Below are 13,823 nucleotides of genomic sequence, written 5' to 3'. Positions count from 1 at the left end.
AGTTGGACTATAAAGAAAGCTGAGCACTGAAGAATTGATGCTTTTGAACTGTGGTGGTGGAGAAGCCTCTTGAGAGTCCCTTGGACTGCAAGGAGATCCAACCAGTCCATCCTAAAGGAAATCAGTCCTGAATATTCATTGGAAGGATGGACGCTGAAGCTAAAACTCCAATACTTTGGCCTCCTGATATGAAGAACTGACTCATTTGAGAAGACCCTGATGCTGGGAAAGATTGAAGGCGGGAGAAGAAAGGGATGACAGAGGATGAGATGGTTGGATGGCATCACTGACTCAATGGACATGAGTTTGAGTAAACTCCAGGAGATGGTGATGGACAGGGAGGCCTGGTGTGCTGCAGTCCATGGGGTAGCAAAGAGTCGGACACAACTGAACAACTAAACTGAACTTAACTGAATTGAAGGATAATTGCTTTACAATATTGTGATGGTTTTTGCTATACACCAACGTGAAACACTCTCACAGACACACTCAGAGACAGTGTTTAATGAGATATCTGGGCTTTTGGTGATGCAGTCACGTTGACGCATAGCAGCATCAGCCCTCCCTCCTTCCCTGCCCTCTCCCCCCTCCCCACTTCCCCCTTTTTCTCCTTCCTTCCTCCTTCCCTTTCTCCCTCCCTCCCTTCCTTGATACATTTTCCAATTGAACACACTTTAATTTCATCAGCTTGGAATTTTCACTTCAGACAAAACACCGATTGCTCAAATGAATTCATTGATTGCTCTGGTAATAATCTTGACTTTTAAAAACTCCATGGAATTTCCCTGGTAGGAAAACAGATTTAAAAAGTGTTTTCCCCTTTGACATAAGTAAGAACTAATACTCCCATCAAGGTCAGCTCTCTGAGATAACAATGACATGTTCATATTAACAAAGACCTCCAAGACCTTGACAGTTGGCCTTGCTTTTCCTCTCACTTTAATTTATAAACCCAAACTCGAAGGTGAAGTTGTTTTTCCTTCCATGTTTTCTTTTACAGGAAATGAGCACATTTGTTAGCTAGCCTTGTGACCGCAGATCGAATATAGGGGAGAAGGTAAAGAGAAGAAAGGGAAGAACAAACATTGGCGGAACAACACCTGAGCTGGCTACTCTGTTCCGTGTTTTCTGTCATTCTCACAATATTCTGCTCAGGGGTTGGAAGCCTCTTTTGAGGGGATAACAGCCAGGTAGGGCAGCCTCCATGCCAGGACACCTTGAACTTGCAGACTGGTATGCATTCATGTTATGTGGTTGCCATGACAAATTACCACAGACTTAGTGGCTTGAAATAACACAGATTTATTATCTTACACTCCTGGAAGTCAGAAATCCAAAATGAGTTCTGGGGCTGAATGGCGGTGTTGGAGAAGACTCTTGAGAGTCCCTTGGACTGCAAAGAGATCCAACCAGTCCATCCGAAAGGAAATCAGTCCTGAGTATTCATTGGAAGGACTGATGCTGAAACTGAAGCTCTAGTTCTTAGGCCACTTGATGTGAAGAGCCAACTTGTTAGAAAAAACCCTGATGCTGGGAACGATTGAGGGCAAGAGGGGAAGGGGGCGACAGAGTATGAGCTGGTTGGATGGCATCACTGACTCAATGGACATGAGTTGGAGCAAACTCCAGAAGATAGTGAAGTACAGGGGAGCCTGGCATGCTGCAGTCCATGTGGTCGCAAAGAGTCGGGCACGACTTAGGGACAGAACTATAACAACAATTATCTTATGCTCCTGGAAGTCAGAAATGCAGAATGAGTTCTGGGGCTAAAATCAAGATGTGGCCTAGACTGTTTCCTTCAGGTGACCCTGTGGAGAAATCTGTGTCCTTGCTCTTTCCAGCTTCTGGAGGCTGTCCTCCTTCCTTTTAAAAAATTATTTAGTATGTATTTATTCGGCTGCGCCAGGTCTTAGTTGCAGAACCCTGTGGCACGCCTAACTCTTAGGTGCGGCCTGTGGGATTGAACCTGGCCTCTTGCATCGGGAGTGTGGAATCTTAGCCTCTGGACCACCAGAGAAGTCCCTGTCCTCATTCCTTGACTTGTGTTTCCATTAGACCTTTTTCCTCTTGATTCCATTGCCACATCACCTTCTTTTTCTGCATCAAATCTCTCTCTTTCTACCTATGAAGGTACCCACAACATTTTGACCACCCAGACAATCCAGGAAATCTCTCCATTCAGAATCCTTAGTTCAGTTATATCTGCAAAGTCTCTTTTGCCATATGAAGTCATATTCACAGGTTCTAGGGATTAGATGTAGATATTTGGAGGTGGGGGACTATTATTCAGCCTGTTACATGGGGCAAACGTTGTGGGTATACAAATCCTTAAACACAGTGCCTCTCTCCGGGGTATCTGTTGTTGTCAAAGATTTTTGGTAAAAAGTTACTTCTTAATATTGAACAAGCATGAGTATTTAACAGAAAATTCAAAATTTTCATGACTTAAAAAATTTTTATCATAGGCAATTTCAAACTTTTGCAAAAGCAGCAAGAACAGTATTTTAAAACTCCATGGAATCATCACAACTTCAACAACCATCAAGTCGTAAGTAACTTAGCATCTGTAGCTCCATTCACTCCCCCCATTCTGGACTATTGTGTAGCAAATCCTAATACATCATTTCATCTGTAAATATTTTGTACATATCTCTGAAGGAAAAATTTTTTAAAAGTAAAACTGTGGTACTGTTACCCCACCTAAAAATAGTTCATTGCATCAAACATCCAGTCAATACTATAATTTTTCCAGTTTGCCTCATAATTTCTTTTACAGTTGATTTGTTCGAATCAGGAGGAAATGAGTTGCATGTGTTGCAGTTGGTTGAAATGACTCTCAAGTCTTGTTAAATTTGTAGACTCTGTCTTCCTCCCACTATTTTTTTTTTATTTGGAGTTTCTTTGTTGGGGAAAAGAGTTATTCACTCTGACGAGTCTGCCAATTAGGTCCCATGTTGTGTTAGCCGTGTTCCCCATTCCTTGTATTTCCTGGAAAGTGAAGTTAGACCTAGAGGCTGGATCACATTTAGGTTCAATTTTTTATTGACAAGAATACCTCATCGGTGTTGTGGTGTTCTACCCTCAGGAGACACATACTGTCTGGTTGTGTCTTTTCTGTGCGATATTATCAACCAGTGATATTCATTGTTGAGATCCATTGAAAAGCAAAAGTGAAGTCGCTCAGTCGTGTCCGACTCTTTGCGACCCCGTGGACTGCAGCACGCCAGGTTCCTCCGTCTACAGGATTTTCCAGGCAAGAATACTGGAGTGGGTTGCCATTTCCTTCTCCAGGAGATCGTCCCGACCCAGGGATTGAATCCAGGTCTCGCGCAATGTAGGCAGATGCTTTACCATCTGAGCCACCAGGGAAGATCCATTAAATATCGTAAAAATGATGATTTCTTTCTTTTTTTTTTTTTGCCCACAAGGCTTATAGGATTTTAGTTCCCCAACCAGGGATCAAACCTACATCCTCTGAAAAATAAAAATTGTGATTTCCTTATTCCATCATTTCTTTTTCACTTATCAGCTACCATCCTTCTAAATAAACAAACCAAAAAAGGAAAAATATCTTTGTTTATGAACTATCTGGTTACCTCAGATACAGTTCATATCAAGCTGGGATAAATGTTTGATTTACTTCTTTCTTCTTTTTGCCAGTTTTCAAAATAATAGTTGGGCTTTCTAGCATCGTTCAGCAGTGAACAGTGAGAGGTTTTTTTGTTTGTTTGTTTGTTTTGAGCTTGTGCAATTAAAACTTCTTTGTGTCCCATCCATTACAGCTATTGTCTTTACCAATGCACAGTTTACCTCATATTTGGAGAGTGAGAGCCTCTTCATGTTGGTTATATTAGGAGTTTGCTTTGTTTTGGTTTTTATAGCTTTTTTGCTTTCTGGAAGACAAGATGTTCCAGGCTCATTTTGTAGATTTCTTATCCCAAGCAGAGGATTCAGCCATTTCTCCCAAGGACTCCTGGTTTTTTAATGGGAAATATTCAGCTATCATAATCTGGATGTTAAAGGTGCTAATTGCTCCTGAGTTGGTTACAATGTTCAGGCCTATTCAACCTAGAGAGCTAGGAAATATTTATTTTTTAAAGCAAAAAAAAATCATGAGTTCATACTGATACATGTTTTTGTTTTCCTCTATTTTAAATTTTTTTCCTTTTTTCTCATATGTGTTAAGTTGCTTTAGTTGTGTCCAATTCTTTGTGACCCTATGGACCATAGCCTGCCAGGTTCCTCTGTTCACAGGCTACTCCAGGAAAGAATACTGAACTGGGTTGCCATGCCCTCCTCCAGGGGATCTTCCCAACCCAGGGATCAAACCTGCATTTCTTGTGGCTCCTGCATTGGCAGGTGGGTTCTTTACCACTAGCACCACCTGGGAAGCCCTTTTCTCATACTGCTGCTGCTGTTGCTGCTGCTGCTGCTAAGTCGCGTCAGTCGTGTCCGATTCTGTGCGACCCGATAGACAGCAGCCCACCAGGCTCCTCCGTCCCTGGGATTCTCCAGGCAAGAATACTGGAGTGGGTTGCCATTTCCTCCTCCAGGGAATCTTCCTGATCCAGGAATTGAACTGGGGTCTCCTGCATTGCAGGCAGACTCTTTACCAACTGAACTATGAGGGAAGCCCTCAGAAAAATAATATCAATATCAACAAGAACATGATTACTGAAAACAATTTAAGATCTTTTGTGAGGAGTCAGGGATTTTTTGTTTGTTTTGTGTGTTTTTGCTTCTTGTTTTTGGGATTTTTTTTGTCCTTAAAGTATCTCCAACAAAATATATATAGTCAAATTTATTTATTTATTTATTTATTTTGGTCATACTGAGTGGCTTTTGGGATTTCAATTCCCCAAACAGAGATCAAGCCAGGGGCCCCAGCATAAAAGTGCCAAGTCCTGACCACTGGGTCATCAGGGAATTCCCTCAACTTCCTGTTAAAGTCACTTAAAATAGTTCTACCTATGAAGTTATGCCATCATTAAATATACTAAATATTTCAATAGGTAGAGATAACTTTTTAAATGTTTATTTTGTCTTATTATTATGTAATATTTATTATTATGTTTACATGATTCCAAAATAAAATATTACAAACTAAGGTATATTTGTAGACAAATTGCTTTCTACAGAGGTTATAATAGTCTGTATTCTTACTGGGTAGGAAACTACCTGCTTGCCTGCACAATAGTCTGGGCAACAGATTATGTTGTCAAAGTTTCAAATTTTATCAATCTGATAGCTGAGCTATTTGTTTTCAGTGCAGTCAAAAAATGAGTGTGGTAGAGAATATTATTAAATATATTAAATATTTGCTTTTCTTTAACTGTGACTATGCATGTCACATTCCTTGTTGCAGCACATTTTTGAATAAGAAAGGATATGTTCAAGATACATTTGAAAAGTTCAGTTGGACTTCCCTGGTGGCGCAGTGGATAAGAATCCACCTGCCAATGCAGGGGACTCGGGTTCCATCCCTGGTCCAGGAAGATCCCACATACCATGGAGCAACTAAACCCCTGTGCCACGACTCCTGAGTCCACGCCCTAGAGCCTGAGAGCCGCAACTACTGAAGCCTGCTCACTCTAAAGCTTGTGCTCCACAATAAGAGAACCCATTGCAGTGAGAAGACCACCCACTGCAAGGAAGAGTAGTTCACACTTGTAGAAACTAGAGAAAGCCCATACAAAGTAATGAAGACCCAGTGCAGCCAAAAATAGAAAATAAGTAAATAAAAATTATTAAAAAATAATAAAAGTTCAGTTATGTCTAAAAATGTCCACTATATATGGATTAAGATTCAAGTGGATAAGTGATTCCAGCCTGAAAATTACTTGTCCTCTAAATTTTGAACTTTTCTAGCTGCTGAAATTGAGCTGTTGATGAGAAGTCTAAAGCCACTCTGATTCTCGCACCTTTATCTTTTCTTTGAAACTCTGGAACCTTTTCTGAAGGTTGGAGTTCGGATATTTTACAATGCTAAGTCATGGTGTGAGATTATTTCATTCTTTGGCTGGGCAGCTGGTATATCCTTTCTACCTAAAGAGCCATATGTTTCAGTTCAGTTCAGTTGCTCAGTCATGTCCGACTCTTTGTGACCCCATGAACCGCAGCACGCCAGGCCTCCCTGTCCATCACTAACTCCCTAAGTCCACCCAAACCCATGTCCATCAAGTCGGTGATGCCATCCAGTCATCTCATGCTCTATCGTCCCCTTCTCCTCCTGCCCTCAATCTTTCGAACCATCAGGGTCTTTTCCAATGAGTCAGCTCTTCACATCAGGTGGCCAAAGTATTGGAGTTTCAGCTTCAACATCAGTCCCTCCAATGAACACCCAGGACTGATCTCCTTTAGGATGGACTGGTTGGATTTCCTTGCAGTCCAAGGGACTCTCAAGAGTCTTCTCCAACACCACAGTTCAAAAGCATCAATTCTTTGGCGTTCAGTTTTCTTTATAGTCCAACTCTCACATCCATACATGACCACTGGAAAAACCATAGCCTTGACTAGACGGACCTTTGTTGGCAAAGTAATGTCTCCGCTTTTTAATATGCTATTGAGATTGGTCATAACTTTCCTTCCAAGGAGTAAGCGTCTTTTAATTTCATGGCTGCAGTCACCATCTGCAGTGATTTTGGAGCCCAGAAAAATAAAGTCAGCCACTGTTTCCACTGTTTCCCCATCTATCTGCCATGAAGTGATGGGACCGGATACCATGATTTTAGTTTTCTGAATGTTGAGCTGTAAACCAACTTTTTCACTCTCCTCTTTCGCTTTCATCAAGAGGCTCTTTAGTTCTTCACTTTCTGCCATAAGGCTGGTGTCATCTGCATATCTGAGGTTATTGATATTTCTCCCGGCAATCTTGCTTCCAGCTTGTGCTTCCTCCAGCCCGTGTTTCTCATGATGTACTCTGCATATAAGTTAAATAAGCAGGGTGACAATATACAGCCTTTCGTACTCCTTTTCCTATTTGGAACCAGTCTGTTGTTCCATGTCCAGTTCTAACTGACCCGCATACAGGTTTTTCAAGAGGCAAGTCAGGTGGTCTGGTATTCCCATCTCTTTTGGAATTTTCCACAGTTTATTGTGATCCAAACAGTCAAAGGCTTTGGCATAGTCAATAAAGCAGAAATAGATGTTTTTCTGGAACTCTCTTGCTTTTTCGATGATCCAGCAGATGTTGGCAATTTGATCTCTGGTTCCTCTGCCTTTTCTAAAACCAGCTTAAACATATGGAAGTTCATGGTTCATGTATTGCTGAAGCCTGGCTTGGAGAATTTTGAGCATTACTTTACTAGCGGGTGAGATGAGTACAATTGTGCGGTAGTTTGAGCATTCTTTGGCATTGCCTTTCTTTGGGATTGGAATGAAAACTGACCTTTTCCAGTCCTGTGGCCATTGCTGAGTTTTCTATATTTGCTGGCATATCGAGTGCAGCACTTTCACAGCATCATCTTTCAGGATTTGAAATAGCTCAACTGGAACGCCATCACCTCCACTAGCTTTGTTCGTAGTGATGCTTCCTAAGGCCCACTTGACTTCACATTCCAGGATGTCTGGCTTTAGGTGAGTGATCACACCATCATGATTGTCTGGGTCGTGAAGAACTTTTTTGCACAATTCTTCTGTGTATTCTTGCCACCTCTTCTTAATATCTTCTGCTTCTGTTAGGTCCCTACCATTTCTGTCCTTTATTGAGCCCATCTTTGCATGAAATATTCCCTTGGTATCTCTAATTTGCTTGAAAAGATCTCAGGTCTTTCCCATTCTATTGTTTTCCTCTATTTCTTTGCATTGATCACTGAGGAAGGCTTTCTTATCTTTGGAACTCTGCATTCAAATGGGTATATCTTTCCTTTTCTCCTTTGCTTTTCGCTTCCTGTCTTTTCACAGCTATTTGTACAGCCTCCTCAGACAGCGATTTTGCTTTTTTGCATTTCTTCTTCTTGGGGATGGTCTTGATTCCTGTCTCCTGTAGAATGTCACGAAGCTCCATCCATAGTTCATCAGGTATTCTGTCTATCAGATCTAGTCCTTTAGATCTATTTCTCACTTCTACTGTATAGTCATAAGGGATTTGAATAGATCATACCTGAATGGTCTAGTGGTTTTCTCCACTTTCTTCAATTTCAGTCTGAATTTGGCAATAAGGAGTTCATGATCTGATCCACAGTCTGCTCCCGGTCTTGTTTTTGCTGACTGTATAGAGCTTCTCCATCTTTGGCTGCAAAGAATATAATCAGTCTGATTTTGGTGTTGATCATCTGGTGATGTCCATGCGTAGAGTCTTCTCTTGTGTTGTTGGAAGAGGGTGTTTGCTATGACCAGTGCGTTCTCTTGGCAAAACTCTATTAGCCTTTGCCATGTGTTTAGCTGAGAAATTGTATTATTGTGTGTGTGTGTGTGTGTGTGTGTGTGTGTGTGTGTGTGAAGTCGTTTCAGTCATGTCCAACTGTTTGTGACCCTATGGACTGTAGCCCACCAGGCTCCTCTGTCAATGGGGTTCTCCTGGCAAGAATACTGGAGTGGGTTGTCATGTCCTTTATTCCTTTGATTATTTGTTCTCCCTTATTTTGTCTTTCCTGTATGTTTAGACCACCTGTTAGTCAGATATTGGGTCTCTTGCATTGATTGCTTATGCCTCTTATTTTTCGTCACCTTTTATATTTCTTAGTTATTTTACTATATTTTCTTTGATGTGAATTTTCTTTAATGTTACCTTCCAGTCCTTCTACCATAGATGCAACATTGCCTCAAATCTCTTGAAAGATACATAATTCATACTGCTGATATCTTAGGTCTCTGCCATATTATTCCAGATCCAGGAGTCACAATCTTCACTTTTGGATCAGTTTGTGTTGCGTTTAGATGTTTGGTATGTTTGATGCAGTTTATAATAAAAGCTATTCCCCAAGACCTTCCTCTGGTTACATACAAAAAAAAATAATGAAAAGAACTGGGGAAAACAAAGGAGTGTTTGGAAAGAAAGCAAGATACTGACTTTAGAATTGTACACTGGAAATATATTCTTCCCTTATATTGTCATTCTCCAGAGTTAGCTTCCTTGAGAGATTATAGTTTGAATGCCTCAAGGCGTTATCAAATGTGAAAAGTGAAAAGAAAGTGAAAGTTGCTCAGTCGTGTCCAACTCTTTGCGATCCCAGGGACTGTACAGTCCATGGAATTCTCCAGGTAGAATACTGGAGTGAGTAGACTTTATCAAATGTATGATGTTATATTTCAACAATTTGGTGTAGTGGTATGACCACTGTATTTAGGAGCAAGAAACTGAGGTTCTAGATTGGCATCTGTGTTTTAGGACCCTTGGGAGTTAGAGACAGACACCTGATTCTAACTAGCTTAAACACCAGTGGGGTTTACTGGGAGCGAGTTGAGAGTGGCACCCACAGAACTGGGAACAGGGGTAATTGATGTACTGCTTTTACTCTCGATCTCTGCCTCACATCTTGCTTCTCTCTGAGGATCAGAGTCATGCAGGCTATTCCACAGAGCTGGATACCTGACTGATGACAGTTCTAGGTTCCTGATTCAAGAGGAAGGAGTGGGCAGATTCTCCCCCAAGCTTTGACCTGAAACATTCCAGGGATGGACTTGGACAGGCTCTCATTCTGACACCTGGCTCACCTCGAACCAGTCTCTGTGGCCCAGAATGTGAGCCCACCTCTGGGATAGGTCAGGAGTGGGGTGAGACCTTCAAGATGGGGAGCCCCATTGTAGCCACACTGTTGGAGTGGGGGAGGGGAAACAGCTTTCCCAAGAAAAGGGAAACAACGCTGGACCTGTCATAGCCCAGATGTCCACCAATCTCTTCCACTAACCAGAGCCTTGACTTCTGATCCAAACTGAATCTCAGCTCATCTATTTGTAGAGTAAGACGTGAGGATGAAGCATCTCTGTGGTTCTTTTCCAGCTCAAACACATGCTTTTGCTGAAAAATCACATGTCCGTCTCCTTATTCTTTTTTAACTTGCATGAGAATTAAACATCTCTGTTAAAGACCGGGAAATCGTGATTCCACACATTAACTAGGAGAGGGAAACAGAACTATTTAAAGAACGTCTTGCCTCTGAGGACTTTCAGAAGGTGCAGCATATCCCTGCAGTTACTGTTTCACCCCCGGAACACAGATATAAATATCTACCCACCCTTTTCCCACGGCGTATTTTATCTCCCTAAGGAGGCTCTGATTGTGGCAGAAGGTCCCTGGGGGCTGGGTGCGGAGCATGGCTTTCTCTCGGTGCCAGCTGGTCGGGGAGGGCAATGCAAGTGACATTTGGCTCCCACACATCTCTCTACCAGTAGCAGTTGGACCAAACACCCTTGAAATGCAGCTGCAACCAGCTCTCTAAATACTAAAGGGGCCAGCTGGCTGACTCCAAGGACCTGTAATCACTCCTTATTGTCACTCTATCTGTAAGTGCAAGGAAGTGCATGCAATTAACATCTAGTCCTGATTGTAAGTGGACGCCATTAATTTCTGATTTTCCCAATTGCTAGAGCACTTTTAGAAAGTCATAAATTTTTTCCATCAAAACTATCAGGGTCTAGGTAGGAGGAGGAGAAAAAAAAGGGAAAAAAAAAAAACAAAAAACCTATCAGGGTCTCATGTTTTTCTTCTCCCATTTTTCCTGTCCCTTCTTTCCCTGAGTTATGCTTTGTCTCTCTCTCTTTCTCTAGTGCAAACCATAGATATTCAATTAGACTAGTATTTTTTCTGTTAATTACACCAAGACTTTTGAACCCAGCCAGAAATGAGGGTTGAATCAGATAGTCCCAAGTAACTGGTATGTGGAGAAAGGTGGACTTAAGGATAGAATCAAGAGAAAATCTTATTGGAACTTCCCTGATGGTCCAATGGTTAAGACTCTGTGCTCCCAATACAGGGGGCATGGGTTCAATCCCTCACCAGGGAACTGGGGAACTAAGCTCCCTGCCTCCCCCCCCCCCCAAGAATAGAACCTTATTCTGAATTTTGCTTCCTACTATGCCCTTGGAACATATTTGGTGAGGATGGCCCTCCTAAGCCCCTGAGCAGGGACAGATGTGGTCTGTGGGTGGGCTTATTTCCCTTTGTCCCTCCAGATCCACTCTCCACCCTGATGTGGATGGGTCACCTCAATATGCTTTGCGCTCTCTCTATTCCAGTTGTACCTGGGCAAGGGGAGCTCCAGCAGGGGACTGGAGGGAAGGATGAGAACATAGTCAAGGAGTTTCAACTCCAGCCTCCCTCCCTGGGAGGTCAGCTCAACTGGCTGCATCCCTTGATGCAGCCAGTTCTGTTCTTCCCAATTCTGTTTTCTCTCCCCACATCCTTGTGGGTTGAGGGAGAGGTGGTGTCACTTCCGAGGCTATTAACCCGGGTTCCTTCTGCCTCTTGAGGTTTTCTCCTGTGTGCATTCTCCATCTTTGTTATCTGACCCTTTGTAAATAAACCCTCTCCATATTTTTGGAATTTGAGTGCCGCTCCCTTAGGGAGTAGACAATTTTGTGGCCAACTTGAGTTGCGAACAGAATCTCAACGCTGAACTGACAGTATTCAGTCCAAGATATTAACCAGCACTGCAATCTTCACTCCAGGATGAGAGTCACCCTCCTCCCCCAAGGGGGGATGTGCAGGGGGTCCTGCCTCTAGTGGGGGAAGGGCATGGGACCAACTCTTCTCTTACACCTCGTCTGCAGCCTGCTGATTCCATTCCTAGACTGAAATGGGGGTCAGAGGGGACAGACCAGGCTCACTTGGACTGATTCTGTCATAACCGGGTTCTGCACCTTCTGTCCTGGCATGGTTAGAACCAATCCTCTCTCCTGGCCCCTCAGAGACTGCCAGCACCCCAGCCCCCAGCTGTATAACTGGGAACGTCTCCCCTCCAGCTTGTGCTCCCCTCTGTCCAGGTTCTCCAGGGGGTCTTTCACACTTGGCTGCCCCCTCCCCTCATCCTTTCAGGTTATCTTCTTGGGCAGCACTTGTAATTCCGGGTGACCCTCCCGTCAGTGAAGTTCATGTCTAGTTGGCAGTCTTATCTGGCTCACTCTGTTGTGCTCCTTCAAACAGTTCAATGGCTGGATCGTCCTGCCAGCCACTGTGTCTGAAAACCCACAGGGGACCCACAGGCTCAGGGAACGGTTCCCTGACGTCTCCTCTCAACTGACTGAAACAAGTGGAGAGATACCCTCCACCTCCTCTGTTGGGGAAGAGAACTGGAACTCACAACCCAGCCAGTCTCCAAAGAAACGTCCGTGGAGTCACATCTGTTGCCACTTTCTCCAGCCTCTGATATTCCCCGGATGCAGGAGAAGGTCTAAGGGAGGGAGGGAATTAGTTCTCCGATAGCCTCTCTGAAGATGCCTCTGAACTGTGGGGTGGCAGTGGGGTGTGGGGTGAGAGAAGCAGCTGGTCTCACGCACTCGGGCAGGTCATCTTTACCTCATCTCGGAGGCTCAGTTTTAACAGACTGTCACAGACTGTTACACTTGCTCTTGTTGTTTAGTTGCTAACTTGTGTCCGACTCTTTTGCAATCCCACGGACTGTAGCCCGCCAGGCTCCTCTGTCCATGGGGATTCTCCAGGCAAGAAGACTCGAGTGGGTTGCCATTCCTTTCTTCAGGGGAGCTTCCAGACCCAGGGATCAAACCTGGGTTTCCTGCAATGCAGGCAGATTCTTTACCACCGAGCCACCTGGGAACATGAGCTTTTAACTGCTAATAAAAAGAAACAAAACAGTTCAAATTGGCTTCCATAATAAAGAGAATTTATTGGTTTGCATAACTGAAAAAGTCCAGAGATCAGGTGCTCTGTTTCTCTGTAATTCTCTCAGCTCTGTCCATCTCAGTATTTCTAAGGTGGCCGCCCTACAGCCCCTGTTGTGTGCTTCCTTGTTTATATCCAGAGAACAAAGAGGATCTCTTCCGTCAACCACTGAACAGGTCTTGAGATTCACTCTGATTGGACGAAATTTGACTACATAGGCTAAGTTCTTATCCCAAGTCATTCCTACCACCAGGGGAGCACCATGTGCTGATTGGCTTAAGCCTAGGGTAGAAGCCATCCCAGTTTGATCACTATGGGAGACACATGGGTCATCCTGACTGGGTTAAACCTCTGGGGTCCTATTCCTGGAGTTGGTGATGAAGGTAGTGGAGGTGATGAGTCTTAGACTCAGCCTTACCTACATGTCCTAGTTGTGTAACTAAGAGAAGGGTGGGAAGGGTTATTCAGGAAGCAACTACAACCACCCAGTCCAAGGTCATTTTACTCAAGAAACTCTTTTGTCCCAAGGTCATCCTACTCAAGTATCTCTTTGGTCTATGCATAAAATATGATTTTGTGGGTATCTAAATGTTTTATATTCATAATACAAACATACTCGTGACTTTAAAAGGCATTCATTCTGCTTTGCCCTGGAGAAGGGATGGCTACCCACTCCAGTATTCTTGCTGGTGAATCCCATGGGCAGAGAAGCCTACAGTGGGCTACAGTCAATGGGGTCGCAAAGAATTGGACACGACTAAGCGACTAACACTTTTGCTTTGGGGATGACTTTGCCACTAGACATGGTCCATTATATTTTTAAGACCCCACAAAAATGTTTTAAACTTTTAGGTCAAAGAAAGTATTTTAAAATACATTTCTATGTGTATTTTTATAGCAATACAGTTGTAAAATATTATTATTGCTATTTACTTTTTAAAAGTTTTAGAAAATTTAAATGGAGGCATGGGCCCAGCAAGGCACATGGACCTGTGTCCCTAGGACAAGGAACATGGTAGACAAGTTCCTAGGACCTGTCAAAGTC

Source organism: Giraffa tippelskirchi, chromosome 2 (genome assembly GCF_054371585.1).
Source record: "Giraffa tippelskirchi isolate mGirTip1 chromosome 2, T2T-mGirTip1v1.2.pri, whole genome shotgun sequence".
Classification (NCBI taxonomy): Eukaryota; Metazoa; Chordata; class Mammalia; order Artiodactyla; family Giraffidae; genus Giraffa; species Giraffa tippelskirchi.
Note: the sequence above shows the minus strand (reverse complement) of the source record.